Genomic DNA, 15405 nt, shown 5'->3' with positions numbered 1-15405 from the left:
GAATGTATAAATATGTGTATTATGTATGTGTGTATATACAGTATGTATGTATATATAAATGTATAAATATGTGTATTATGTATGTGTGTATATATGTAAGTAAGTATGTATATATAAATGTATAAATATGTGTATTATGTATGTGTGTATATATGTATGTAAGTGTGAATGTATAAATATGTGTGTATATACAGTATGTATGTATGTATATATAAATGTATAAATATGTGTATTATGTATGTGTGTATATATGTATGTAAGTGTGTATGTATAAATGTATAAATATGTGTATTATGTATGTGTGTATATATGTATGTAAGTGTGTATGTATAAATGTATGTATATGTGTATTATGTATGTATGTATATATGTATGTATGTATAAATATGTGTATTATGTATGTGTGTATATGTGTAAGTGTGTATATATAAATGTATAAATATGTGTATTATGTATGTTTGTATATAGGTATGTAAGTGTGTATGTATAAATATGTGTATTATGTATGTGTGTATATATGTATGTATGTAAGTGTGTGTCTGTATAAATATATGTATATGTGTATTATGTATGTATGTGTGTATATATGTATGTAAGTGTGTGTGTGTAAATGTATGTATATGTGTATTATCTGTGTATATATGTATGTAAGTGTGTATGTATAAATATGTGTATTATGTATGTGTGTATATACAGTATGTATATATAAATGTATAAATATGTGTATTATGTATGTGTGTATATATGTAAGTAAGTATGTATATATAAATGTATAAATATGTGTATTATGTATGTGTGTATATATGTAAGTATGTATATATAAATGTATAAATATGTGTATTATGTATGTGTGTATATATGTATGTAAGTGTGAATGTATAAATATGTGTATTATGTATGTGTGTATATACAGTATGTATGTATGTATATATAAATGTATAAATATGTGTATTATGTATGTGTGTATATATGTATAAAAGTGTGTGTGTATAAATGTATGAATATGTGTATTATGTATGTGTGTATATATGTATGTAAGTGTGAATGTATAAATATGTGTATTATGTATGTGTGTATATACAGTATGTATGTATGTATATATAAATGTATAAATATGTGTATTATGTATGTATGTATATATAAATGTATAAATATGTGTATTATGTATGTGTGTATATATGTAAGTAAGTATGTATATATAAATGTATAAATATGTGTATTATGTATGTGTGTATATATGTAAGTAAGTATGTATATATAAATGTATAAATATGTGTATTATGTATGTGTGTATATATATGTATGTAAGTGTGAATGTATAAATATGTGTATTATGTATGTGTGTATATACAGTATGTATGTATGTATATATAAATGTATAAATATGTGTATTATGTATGTGTGTATATATGTATGTAAGTGTGTGTGTATAAATGTATGAATATGTGTATTATGTATGTGTGTATATATGTATGTAAGTGTGAATGTATAAATATGTGTATTATGTATGTGTGTATATACAGTATGTATGTATGTATATATAAATGTATAAATATGTGTATTATGTATGTGTGTATATATGTAAGTAAGTATGTATATATAAATGTATAAATATGTGTATTATGTATGTGTTAATATATGTAAGTAAGTATGTATATATAAATGTATAAATATGTGTATTATGTATGTGTGTATATATGTAAGTAAGTATGTATATATAAATGTATAAATATGTGTATTATGTATGTGTGTAAATATGTATGTAAGTGTGAATGTATAAATATGTGTATTATGTATGTGTGTATATACAGTATGTATGTATGTATATATAAATGTATAAATATGTGTATTATGTATGTGTGTGTGTATATATGTATGTAAGTGTGTGTGTATAAATGTATGAATATGTGTATTATGTATGTGTGTATATATGTATGTAAGTGTGAATGTATAAATATGTGTATTATGTATGTGTGTATATACAGTATGTATGTATGTATATATAAATGTATAAATATGTGTATTATGTATGTGTGTATATATGTAAGTAAGTATGTATATATAAATGTATAAATATGTGTATTATGTATGTGTGTATATATGTATGTAAGTGTGAATGTATAAATATGTGTGTATATACAGTATGTATGTATGTATGTATATATAAATGTATAAATATGTGTATTATGTATGTGTGTATATATGTATGTAAGTGTGTATGTATAAATGTATAAATATGTGTATTATGTATGTGTGTATATATGTATGTAAGTGTGTATGTATAAATGTATGTATATGTGTATTATATATGTATGTATATATGTATGTAAGTGTGTATGTATAAATGTATGTATATGTGTATTATGTATGTGTGTATATATGTATGTATGTATGTGTGTATTTATAAATGTATAAATATGTGTACAGTATTATGTATGTGTGTATAAATGTATGTATATGTGTATTATGTATGCAAGTGTGTGTATAAATATATGTGTATTATGTATGTATGTATATATGTATGTAAGTGTGTATGTATAAATAAATGTATAAATATGTGTATTATGTATGTGTGTATATATGTATGTGTGTATTTATAAATGTATAAATATGTGTATTATGTATGTATGTATATATGTATGTATATGTGTATTATGTATGTAAGTGTGTATGTATAAATGTATGAATATGTGTATTATGTATGTGTATATATGTATATAAGTGTGTATGTATAAATGTATGAATATGTGTATTATGTATGTGTGTATATGTGTATATGTATAAATGTATGAATATGTGTATTATGTACATGTGTATATATGTATGTAAGTGTGTGTGTGTATAAATGTATGAATATGTGTATTATGTATGTGTGTATATATGTATGTAAGTGTGTATGTATAAATGTATGAATATGTGTATTATGTATGTGTGTATAAATGTATGTATATGTGTATTATGTATGTAAGTGTGTATGTATAAATGTATGAATATGTGTATTATGTATGTGTGTATATGTGTATATGTATAAATGTATGAATATGTGTATTATGTACATGTGTATATATGTATGTAAGTGTGTGTGTGTATAAATGTATGAATATGTGTATTATGTATGTGTTTATATAGGTATGTGTGTGTGTATAAATGTATAAATATGTGTATTATGCATGTGTGTATATATGTATGTATGTAAGTGTGTATGTATAAATAAATATGTGTGTATATTGTATGTAAGTGTGTATGTATAAATATATAAATATGTGTATTATGTAAGTGTGTATTATGTATGTGTTTATCCAATAAATAAGAGATCTTAGTAGATTATAGCCAGCACAGACCTATTTCAAGCTAGTAACTCCAAATACTGTGTCACAAATGAACAAGACATACCCAGAGTTGCAGTCAAAAAATGAGTGTACTTTATAATTCACTGAAGCAACACATTTGACAATTTGTATTAATAAACAATAAAGAGCATGTACTGAGTGCAAGGTGGGGTACCCCAATGCTAAAAATATATCAATTCATTGCATGGAATAATTTCACCACATATGCAAAATAAAATGCATGTAAGTGTGTATGTATAAATGTATGAATATTTGTATTATGTATGTGTGTATATATGTATGTATATGTGTATTATGTATGTAAGTGTGTATGTATAAATGTATGAATGTTTGTATTATGTATGTGTGTATATATGTATGTAAGTGTGTATGTATAAATGTATGAATATGTGTATTATGTATGTGTGTATGTATGTATGTAAGTGTGAATGTATAAATATGTGTATTATGTATGTGTGTATATACAGTATGTATGTATGTATATATAAATGTATAAATATGTGTATTATGTATGTGTGTATATATGTAAGTAAGTATGTATATATAAATGTATAAATATGTGTATTATGTATGTGTTAATATATGTAAGTAAGTATGTATATATAAATGTATAAATATGTGTATTATGTATGTGTGTATATATGTAAGTAAGTATGTATATATAAATGTATAAATATGTGTATTATGTATGCGTGTATATATGTATGTAAGTGTGAATGTATAAATATGTGTATTATGTATGTGTGTATATACAGTATGTATGTATGTATATATAAATGTATAAATATGTGTATTATGTATGTGTGTGTGTATATATGTATGTAAGTGTGTGTGTATAAATGTATGAATATGTGTATTATGTATGTGTGTATATATGTATGTAAGTGTGAATGTATAAATATGTGTATTATGTATGTGTGTATATACAGTATGTATGTATGTATATATAAATGTATAAATATGTGTATTATGTATGTGTGTATATATGTAAGTAAGTATGTATATATAAATGTATAAATATGTGTATTATGTATGTGTGTATATATGTATGTAAGTGTGAATGTATAAATATGTGTGTATATACAGTATGTATGTATGTATGTATATATAAATGTATAAATATGTGTATTATGTATGTGTGTATATATGTATGTAAGTGTGTATGTATAAATGTATGTATATGTGTATTATGTATGTATGTATATATGTATGTAAGTGTGTATGTATAAATGTATGTATATGTGTATTATGTATGTGTGTATATATGTATGTATGTATGTGTGTATTTATAAATGTATAAATATGTGTACAGTATTATGTATGTGTGTATAAATGTATGTATATGTGTATTATGTATGCAAGTGTGTGTATAAATATATGTGTATTATGTATGTATGTATATATGTATGTAAGTGTGTATGTATAAATAAATGTATAAATATGTTTATTATGTATGTGTGTATATATGTATGTGTGTATTTATAAATGTATAAATATGTGTATTATGTATGTATGTATATATGTATGTATATGTGTATTATGTATGTAAGTGTGTATGTATAAATGTATGAATATGTGTATTATGTATGTGTATATATGTATATAAGTGTGTATGTATAAATGTATGAATATGTGTATTATGTATGTGTGTATATGTGTATATGTATAAATGTATGAATATGTGTATTATGTACATGTGTATATATGTATGTAAGTGTGTGTGTGTATAAATGTATGAATATGTGTATTATGTATGTGTGTATATATGTATGTAAGTGTGTATGTATAAATGTATGAATATGTGTATTATGTATGTGTGTATAAATGTATGTATATGTGTATTATGTATGTAAGTGTGTATGTATAAATGTATGAATATGTGTATTATGTATGTGTGTATATGTGTATATGTATAAATGTATGAATATGTGTATTATGTACATGTGTATATATGTATGTAAGTGTGTGTGTGTATAAATGTATGAATATGTGTATTATGTATGTGTTTATATAGGTATGTGTGTGTGTATAAATGTATAAATATGTGTATTATGCATGTGTGTATATATGTATGTATGTAAGTGTGTATGTATAAATAAATATGTGTGTATATTGTATGTAAGTGTGTATGTATAAATATATAAATATGTGTATTATGTAAGTGTGTATTATGTATGTGTTTATCCAATAAATAAGAGATCTTAGTAGATTATAGCCAGCACAGACCTATTTCAAGCTAGTAACTCCAAATACTGTGTCACAAATGAACAAGACATACCCAGAGTTGCAGTCAAAAATGAGTGTACTTTATAATTCACTGAAGCAACACATTTGACAATTTGTATTAATAAACAATAAAGAGCATGTACTGAGTGCAAGGTGGGGTACCCCAATGCTAAAAATATATCAATTCATTGCATGGAATAATTTCACCACATATGCAAAATAAAATGCATGTAAGTGTGTATGTATAAATGTATGAATATTTGTATTATGTATGTGTGTATATATGTATGTATATGTGTATTATGTATGTAAGTGTGTATGTATAAATGTATGAATGTTTGTATTATGTATGTGTGTATATATGTATGTAAGTATGTATGTATAAATGTATGAATATGTGTATTATGTATGTGTGTATGTATAAATGTATGAATATGTGTATTATGTATGTGTGTATATATGTATGTAAGTGTGTTTGTATAAATGTATGTATATGTGTATTATGTATGTATGTGTGTGTATATATGTATGTGTGTGTATAAATGTATGAATATGTGTATTATGTATGTGTGTATATACTGTATGTATGTAAGTGTGTGTGTATAAATGTATGTATATGTGTATTATGTATGTAAGTGTGTGTATATAAATGTATAAATATGTGTATTATGTATGTTTGTATATATGTATGTAAGTTTGTGTGTATAAATGTATGAATATGTGTATTATGTATGTGTGTATAAATGTATGTAAGTGTGTATGTATAAATGTATGAATATGTGTATTATGTATGTGTGTATATATGTATGCATGTAAGTGTGTGTATAAATATATGTATATGTGTATTATGTATGTATATGTGTATATATGTATGTAATTGTGTGTGTGTAAATGTATGTATATGTGTATTATGTATGTGTGTATATATGTAAGTGTGTATATATAAATATATGTATTATGTATGTGTGTATATACAGTATGTATGTAAGTATGTATATATAAATGTATAAATATGTGTATTATGTATGTGTGTATATATGTATGTAAGTGTGTGTGTATAAATGTATGAATATGTGTATTATGTGTGTATATATGTATAAATGTAATTATATGTGTGTATATATGTATGTATGTGTGTATTTATAAATGTATAAATATGTGTATTATGTATGTGTGTATAAATGTATGTATATGTGTATTATGTATACAAGTGTGTGTATAAATATATGTGTATTATGTATGTGTGTATATATGTATGTAAGTGTGTATGTATAAATGTATGAATATGTGTATTATGTATGTGTGTATATATGTATGTAAGTGTGTATTTATAAATGTATATGTGTATTATGTGTGTGTGTATAAATGTATGTATATGTGTATTATGTATGTAAGTGTGTATGTATAAATGTATGAATATGTGTATTATGTATGTGTGTATATATGTATGTAAGTGTGTATGTATAAATGTATGAATATGTGTGTATATGTGTGTATGTATAAATGTATGAATATGTGTATTATGTACGTGTGTATATATGTATGTAAGTGTGTATGTATAAATGTATGTATATGTGTATTATGTATGTATGTGTGTATATATGTATGTAAGTGTGTTTGTATAAATGTATGTATATGTGTATTATGTATGTATGTGTGTGTATATATGTATGTAAGTGTGTTTGTAGAAATGTATGTATATGTGTATTATGTATGTATGTGTGTGTATATATGTATGTAAGTGTGTGTAGAAATGTATGAATATGTGTATTATGTATGTGTGTATATACTTAATGTATGTAAGTGTGTGTGTATAAATGTATGTATATGTGTATTATGTATGTGTGTGTATATAAATGTATAAATATGTGTATTATGTATGTTTGTATATATGTATGTAAGTTTGTGTGTATAAATGTATAAATATATGTATTATGTATGTTTGTATAGATGTATGTAAGTTTGTGTGTATAAATGTATGAATATGTGTATTATGTATGTGTGTATATATGTATGTATGTAAGTATGTGTATAAATATATGTATATGTGTATTATGTATGTATGTGTGTATATATGTATGTATGTAAGTGTGTGTATAAATATATGTATATGTGTATTATGTATGTAATTGTGTGTGTGTAAATGTATGTATATGTGTATTATGTATGTGTGTATATATGTAAGTGTGTATGTATAAATATATGTATTATGTATGTGTGTATATACAGTATGTATGTATGTATATATAAATGTATAAATATGTGTATTATGTATGTGTATATATGTATGTAAGTGTGAATGTATAAATATGTGTATTATGTATGTGTGTATATACAGTATGTATGTAAGTATGTATATATATAAATCTATAAATATGTGTGTTATGTATGTATGTGTGTGTGTATATATGTATGTAAGTGTGTGTAGAAATGTATGAATATGTGTATTATGTATGTGTGTATATACTGTATGTATGTAAGTGTGTGTGTATAAATGTATGTATATGTGTATTATGTATGTAAGTGTGTGTATATAAATGTATAAATATGTGTATTATGTATGTTTGTATATATGTATGTAAGTGTGTGTGTATAAATGTATGAATATGTGTATTATGTGTGTATATATGTATAAATATATGTATATGTGTATTATGTATGTGTATATATGTATGTATGTGTGTATTTATAAATGTATAAATATGTGTATTATGTATTTGTGTATAAATGTATGTATATGTGTATTATGTATGTAAGTGTGTATGTATAAATGTATGAATATGTGTATTATGTATGTGTGTATATATGTATGTAAGTGTGTATGTATAAATGTATGAATATGTGTATTATGTATGTGTGTATATATGTATGTAAGTGTGTATTTATAAATGTATAAATATGTGTATTATGTATGTGTGTATAAATGTATGTATATGTGTATTATGTATGTAAGTGTGTATGTATAAATGTATGAATATGTGTATTATGTATATGTGTATATATGTATGTAAGTGTGTATGTATAAATGTATGAATATGTGTATTATGTATGTGTGTGTATGTGTGTATGTATAAATGTATGAATATGTGTATTATGTACGTGTGTATATATGTATGTAAGTGTGTGTGTATAAATGTATGAATATGTGTATTATGTATGTGTGTATATATGTATGTAAGTGTGTATTTATAAATGTATAAATATGTGTATTATGTATGTGTGTATAAATGTATGTATATGTGTATTATGTATGTAAGTGTGTGTGTATAAATGTATGAATATGTGTATTATGTATGTGTGTATATATGTATGTAAGTATGTATGTATAAATGTATGAATATGTGTATTATGTATGTGTGTGTATGTGTGTGTGTATAAATGTATGAATATGTGTATTATGTACGTGTGTATATATGTATGTAAGTGTGTGTGTATAAATGTATGAATATGTGTATTATGTATGTGTGTATATAGGTATGTGTGTGTGTATAAATGTATGAATATGTGTATTATGTATGTGTGTATATAGGTATGTGTGTGTGTATAAATGTATGAATATGTGTATTATGTATGTGTGTATATATGTATGAATATGTGTATGTATAAATAAATAAATATGTGTGTATATATGTATGTAAGTGTGTATGTATAAATGTATAAATATGTGTATTATGTAAGTGTGTATTATGTATGTGTTTATCCAATAAATAAGACATCTTAGTAGATTATAGCGAGCACAGACCTATTTCAAGCTAGTAACTCCAAATACTGTGTCACAAATGAACAAGACATACCCAGAGTTGCAGTCAAAAAATGAGTGTACTTTATAATTCACTGAAGCAACACATTTGACAATTTGTATTAATAAACAATAAAGAGCATGTACTGAGTGCAAGGTGGGGTACCCCAATGCTAAAAATATATAAATTCATTGCATGGAATAATTTCACCACATATGCAAAATAAAAATGCAATTTTAAGCAACTTTCTAATTTACTGCTATTATACATCTAACTAGTCTACTTGTAACACAGCTGCCTTGAATCAAATCATTTTATACCCTAATTTTACTACTATATACAGCTGAGAGTTGGCTCTGAGGACGTGGCTCTGAATTATAAGTGGCAGAGTTAAGAACTGGAGTTTAGAAACTGGAGGGGAAACTGCAGACCCCACTAACAGGTAATCCTTACTAATTGTACACCTGCACAATGCTCTCTATGTCCTTTCTGCTCTTTCTGTCTGCCATCTTCCTAAAACTCACTGCATTCCCTTATAACATCAATAATCCCCACACTATCCTTATCTCTCCCTCCCTTCTCTCATCCCCTATGCTGTCCTCTCATGAACTACTCTGTTTCCTTAGCAATACTTCCCCATCTAACTCTCCTGTGTCTAGTCCTACGCGCTCCTACAAGTCTCACTCTCACCTTCTGTCACTCTCACTGCTACTACTGCTTGCTTCTGGTTGCTTCTTGCTTCTCCTAACCCTGGCCCTGCAGCAATCACCACACTCTTACACTCTCGCTCAGTCCCCCACAATACAAACTCAAGGTCACGCGATCTCAACAATCTCATCTCCATGAACCCACAGCGCTTATCCCCTCTCTTTTCTTGTGCCCTCTGGAATGCACGCTCTGTCTGTAACAAACTTACAACTGTTCCCGACCTGTTTGTTTCTAACGCTTTCAATCTTCTAGCAATTACTGAAACCTGGCTTTCTTCCTCTGAGAGTCCTCAATGTACTTCCGGGCTACACAGGGCAGGAGGTCAATCAGGAAACATGCACGGTATTAAAGGAACATATAAATGGTAAGAAAAGTTCCTTGAGGCATCAAAGTAAAATAACAATCTTTAATGGGACAGTGATAAAAACAAGTTCAGAGCAAATGCTCCCTTTTAGCAAAAGGTCGGGGTCACAGCTGAGCAAACCGCAGACATGTTTCGCGTGTAAAGACACGCTTGATCACTGCTGTATGTGAGCTGTGTATCCGGCCTCTATTTAAAGGGACCTTACAAAATTAAGAGGAATCAGGTTAACCCTTTCCTATATATAGCTACAAGAAAGTACACTGTGCTAATTACTTAGAGGTGGGAAATAAACAAGACCTTGTTTTCTAATGCAATATAATTTTAAACTGGCATATTTATAAATGATCAAAACCCTTTTACCAATGTTATGATCAGATTAAGATGTAGGATATCAAAAACTTGTGATTCACTTAAAGTGACGATTTATACCTGGGACCTTAAAAATTTGGAGAATTTGGAGAAATTTAAAGAAATAAGTGGGTGTTTAAATAAATAGATTAACATCACTTTCCTTGTTGATACCCTTTGGTTGCCTAGTGTTTAGTAAGAAAATCCACTTTGCTTCTTTGTAACTCAGCTTATATTCTCTGTCCCCTCCACGTCTGTTTTTAGGGACATGGTCAATAGCCTGTATAGACATAAGTGTAGCATCACTTTGATGCATGCTTTTAAAATGCCTTGACACAGGCGTGTTTACGTCAGGGTCTTCTATGTCTCTTATGTGTTCAAGTGCTCTGTCCCTCAGTAAACGTTTGGTTCTACCTACATATTGGATCTGGCACCCCCTACAGGTCAGTAGGTAGATGACATGGGTTGATTTACAATTTAGTTTGAATCTAATGTCATATTCTGAACCAGTGACAGTGGATTTGAATTTTGAACCTTCTTTTACATGATTGCACGTTTTGCACCTTTGTGCTTTACATTTATAGATCCCAAGTTTGGTTGGGAGCCAGGTTTTATTTTGTATGCTTGGAAGTTCTGAGGGGGCAATTATATTTCCTATTGTTTTACCTTTTCTGGCTACATATCTGCAGCCTTCATTTGCCACTTTCTCCAAACCTGAGTCTACCGCTAATATTGGTAGACTTTCTTTGATGATATTGCAAATTTTATTGAATTCAAGACTATAAGGGGTGCTGAACACTACTTTATTCTTTTGCTTATCATTATTTCTTTGGTTTTTACTTTTATATTTTAAAAGATTTTCCCTGGGTATTTGATCCACCACTTGTTTTGTACTTTGTAATACTTTTTCTGGGTACCCCCTGTCAATTAGTCTTTGTTCAAGTATTTTGCATTGGTTCTCATAATTTGTTGTATCAGAACAGATACGTTTGGTTCTTATAAATTTCCCTTTGGGTATGGCCTTTTTTACATGGCTGGGATGGCATGACCTAAAATTAAGTATAGTATTCCCAGATGTGGGTTTTCTATAAACTGACGTGTTTACCTTATTAGTATTAGGATCTACTACTAATTCTAGGTCCAAGAACTTAATGTTGTTTTTATTAAATTCTGCTGTAAATTTTAAATTCATATGATTTGAATTGATGTGTCTAAGGAAATGCTCAATAGAATTTTCGTCTCCATTCCACACCACCAACAAGTCATCAATATAGCGGCCATAATAAACAAAATGCTGTTTGAAAGGATTGTCATCTCCATAGACGTGGCAGGCCTCCCACCAACCCATAAAAAGGTTGGCATAGGAGGGGGCAAATTTGGCCCCCATGGCCGTGCCACGTCTCTGGAGATAGCAATTCCCATCAAAAATAAAAAAATTGTGTTGTAACAAAAATTCTATAGCTGTTAACAAAAAATAATTAACATCCTCACTATAGTTAGAAAATTTGTTCAAAAAGTAAGAAATGGCAGCCAGACCTAGGTGGTGTGGAATGGAGGTATACAGGGAGGTAACATCGATTGTCAGGAAACTAAAGGACTCCTGCCACTTTAAATCTTCTACACTATTAAGAACTTGCGTAGAGTCCTTTATATAGCTCATGAGGTTCAGTACAAGAGGTTGAATAAATGAGTCAACCAATTCTGATAGAGGTTCTAAAAGGGAGCCCACCCCGGATATGATGGGTCAACCCGGGGGACATTCGCTATCTTTGTGCAATTTGGGAACAAAATAGAAAATTGGTGTAAGGGGTGCTTGTGGTAACAGTGTATCAAAATATCCTTCTTTGAAGGCACCTGCTTGTTTTCTTAGTTCCAAAATATCTTTTAATTTAGTTTTGAACTTCATTGTAGGGTTGAATGTAAGTTTAGTATATACCTCTTCATCATTTAACTGACGTAAGGCTTCTGTCACATAATATTTATGGTCCATAATAACAACGTTACCGCCCTTATCAGACTCTTTAATTACAATGTTATTGTTAGATTTTAATGTATCTAGGGCTTTTCTTTGTTCTACCGTAAGGTTATGGGACAGATGTTGTTTGTACCTTTTTTTAGTACTTACATTATCAGACAGATTTTTCAGTTTCTGTTCTACTGTGCGTTGGAATATATCGATACTTTTGCTTCTACTATTAACTGGATAAAAGATACTTTTTTGCATGCTGGGCCTGAAACTAAGAACTGTATTTTGTGTTTCTATATCAGAATTATCATCAAGCATGGAGGTAAGATCCAATACCAGGCACTGTTCACTGAAGGACAGAGAGTCTTTATTAAGATTGTATTTCTGCACCAATATTTCTTCAGTCTGTTCGGCACCATCCACATGTCCTGCAAAATGTTGTTTAAGGGTTAATTTCCTCACAAATTTATTTACATCGTGGATGGTGCCAAACAGATCGAAATGTGCTGTGGGCGCATACCCTAGCCCCAAACTAAGCACCTCTCTTTCAGCTGTTGTCAACTCATATTTAGATAGATTGACTACATTTTTTATATGTATTTCTTGGTCTGTGTTCGTGTCTGGTATCTTGTTCTTCCTCCCCTTGTTTTTGTTTTTACCTCTCCCCCTACTGCCCCTTCTAGTTTTTTTCTTTTTTGCTTTACATCTGTGCGCCACTCGTTTTTTGGCACAGTTACCTCCTCTTGGGTTGGTATATCTAAAGCTGACATACCTGAAATATCCACTATTTCCTCATTTGAGTCATGATCAGAGGTATCCACATCATATTCAGTTTCTGCAAACTGTACTTTTTCCCCACTTATCTTAGGTGGCATATCTGTTTTGTTTTTATTTCTGTTAAACTGATTCTGATGATGTGGATACCTCCCTGAACTCTGCCATTTGTACACCTTATTGAATTCATAATCTCTTTTATCCCTAGACAACTTTTGTTTTTTGAAGTCCCATAATTCCTTAGTAAATTTGGCCATATTATCCTCAAATTTCTTATCATAGGATACAAATTCCCTATCTGTTTGAAATTTCTGTAAATCAATTTATATACTTTCAATATGTTTGATAGATTCAAGTCTCTGACACTGCTTCCATTTCTCTAACACATGGCTGTCTCCACTTTAGCCACACACCTAGGCCAGGTGAGAGACATGGTGGCGGTGCTGGAATCTTACTGTCCCCCTCCTGCTCCTATCAGCACCTCCATCCTCATCCATCTCTCTCCTTCTCCTCCTTTGAAGTCCATTGCATCCGCATTTTCTCCCCCACTCTCCCTCAAGGTGGCAGTTATCTATTGCCCCCCTGGACCAACCTCCCAATTCCTCGACAACTTTGCTGCCTGGCTTTCTCACTTTCTCTCTACAAATACACCTGCTCTAATCCTAGGGGACTTCAACATCCCCATTGATAACCCATCTACCTTTGCTGCCTCTAAACTTCTCTCACTCACAAACTCCTTTAGTCTTTCACAATCCACCCTATTCCCTACTCACCGTGACGGACACTCTCTTGATCTGGTATTCTCCTACCTCTGCTCCCCTTCTGATGTCACCTGTCACCCATTTCCCATCTCATACCACCATCTGCTCACCTATAATCTCAATGTACAGGCTAAACCTATTTCTTCCCCCCGCCTCCGCACCTGTAGAAATCTGCACACTGTGGAGCCTCTCCAACTTTCTAACCTTATTCAAAAACGCCTTCCCCACACTTCCACGGTATCCTGCCCTGATCTTGCTACAAGCCACTATAACAATACTCTCTCCTCTGCACTCGACACCCTTGCTCCTCCACAAATACGCAAAACCCCACGTCAGCTCCAGCCCTGGCACTCTCAGCAAACACGCTATCTACAAAAATGCTCCCGTGCTGCTGAATGTGCCTGGAGGAAATCCCGCTCTGAACCCGATTTCCTACACTGTAAGTTCATTCTTTATTCTTACTCCTCTGCCCTTCACTTAGCCAAGCAAAACTACTTCTCTTCTCTCATATCTTCTCACTCCTCAAACCCTAAAGTCTCTTCTCCACTTTCAACACTCTCCTCTATCCACCTGCACCACCCCCCTCATCTGACTTTAGTGCTCAAGACTTGGCAGACTACTTTTTCAACAAAACACTTACCATCAGAAGTAACATCCCACCACAAGACTGCAACCTTTCATCTCCGCCCCCGGTCACCCCCTCTATCACTCTCAGTACCTTCCCCCCAACCACTGAGAATGAAGTGAGTTCCCTAATATCTTCCTCACACCTCACTACATGCCCCCTTGACCCTATCCTTTCACATCTAATACCTTCTTTGTCCTCTACCCTCACCCCAGCTCTTACTCACATATTCAACTGATCCCTTACTACTGGTTCATTTCCATCATCCTTCAAACATGCAAAGGTCACCCCCATCCTCATAAAACACTCCCTCAACCCCAATTCTCCTGCAAACTACCGCCCCATATCACTACTTCTGCTAGCTTCTAAAGTCCTGAAAAAAACTAGTTTTCGATCGCCTAACACACTTCCTATCCTCCAACTCATTTCTTTACCCCCTGCAATCTGGCTTCCATCCCCAACACTCAACTGAGACTGCCCACACCAAGGTTAATAACAATCTTCTTTCTGCTAAAAACAATGGCCACTATTCTATACTTATCT

General features: G+C 29.9%; 1 long non-coding RNA gene across 1 annotated transcript in view; it reads left to right on the top strand.

The window, feature by feature from the left end:
- LOC128659501 (uncharacterized) overlaps nucleotides 1-15405 on the top strand; it is a 41289-nt gene that overhangs the window by 16136 nt on the left and 9748 nt on the right. The window contains exons 2-3 of the long non-coding RNA XR_008402408.1: nucleotides 9660-9758; nucleotides 10277-10388. This is a non-coding gene — a long non-coding RNA (uncharacterized LOC128659501). The remainder of the gene's footprint in view (nucleotides 1-9659; nucleotides 9759-10276; nucleotides 10389-15405) is intronic.

This window comes from Bombina bombina, chromosome 5 (assembly GCF_027579735.1).
Source record: "Bombina bombina isolate aBomBom1 chromosome 5, aBomBom1.pri, whole genome shotgun sequence".
Taxonomy (NCBI): Eukaryota; Metazoa; Chordata; class Amphibia; order Anura; family Bombinatoridae; genus Bombina; species Bombina bombina.
Note: the sequence above shows the minus strand (reverse complement) of the source record. Positions and strands in the feature narration are given on the sequence as shown.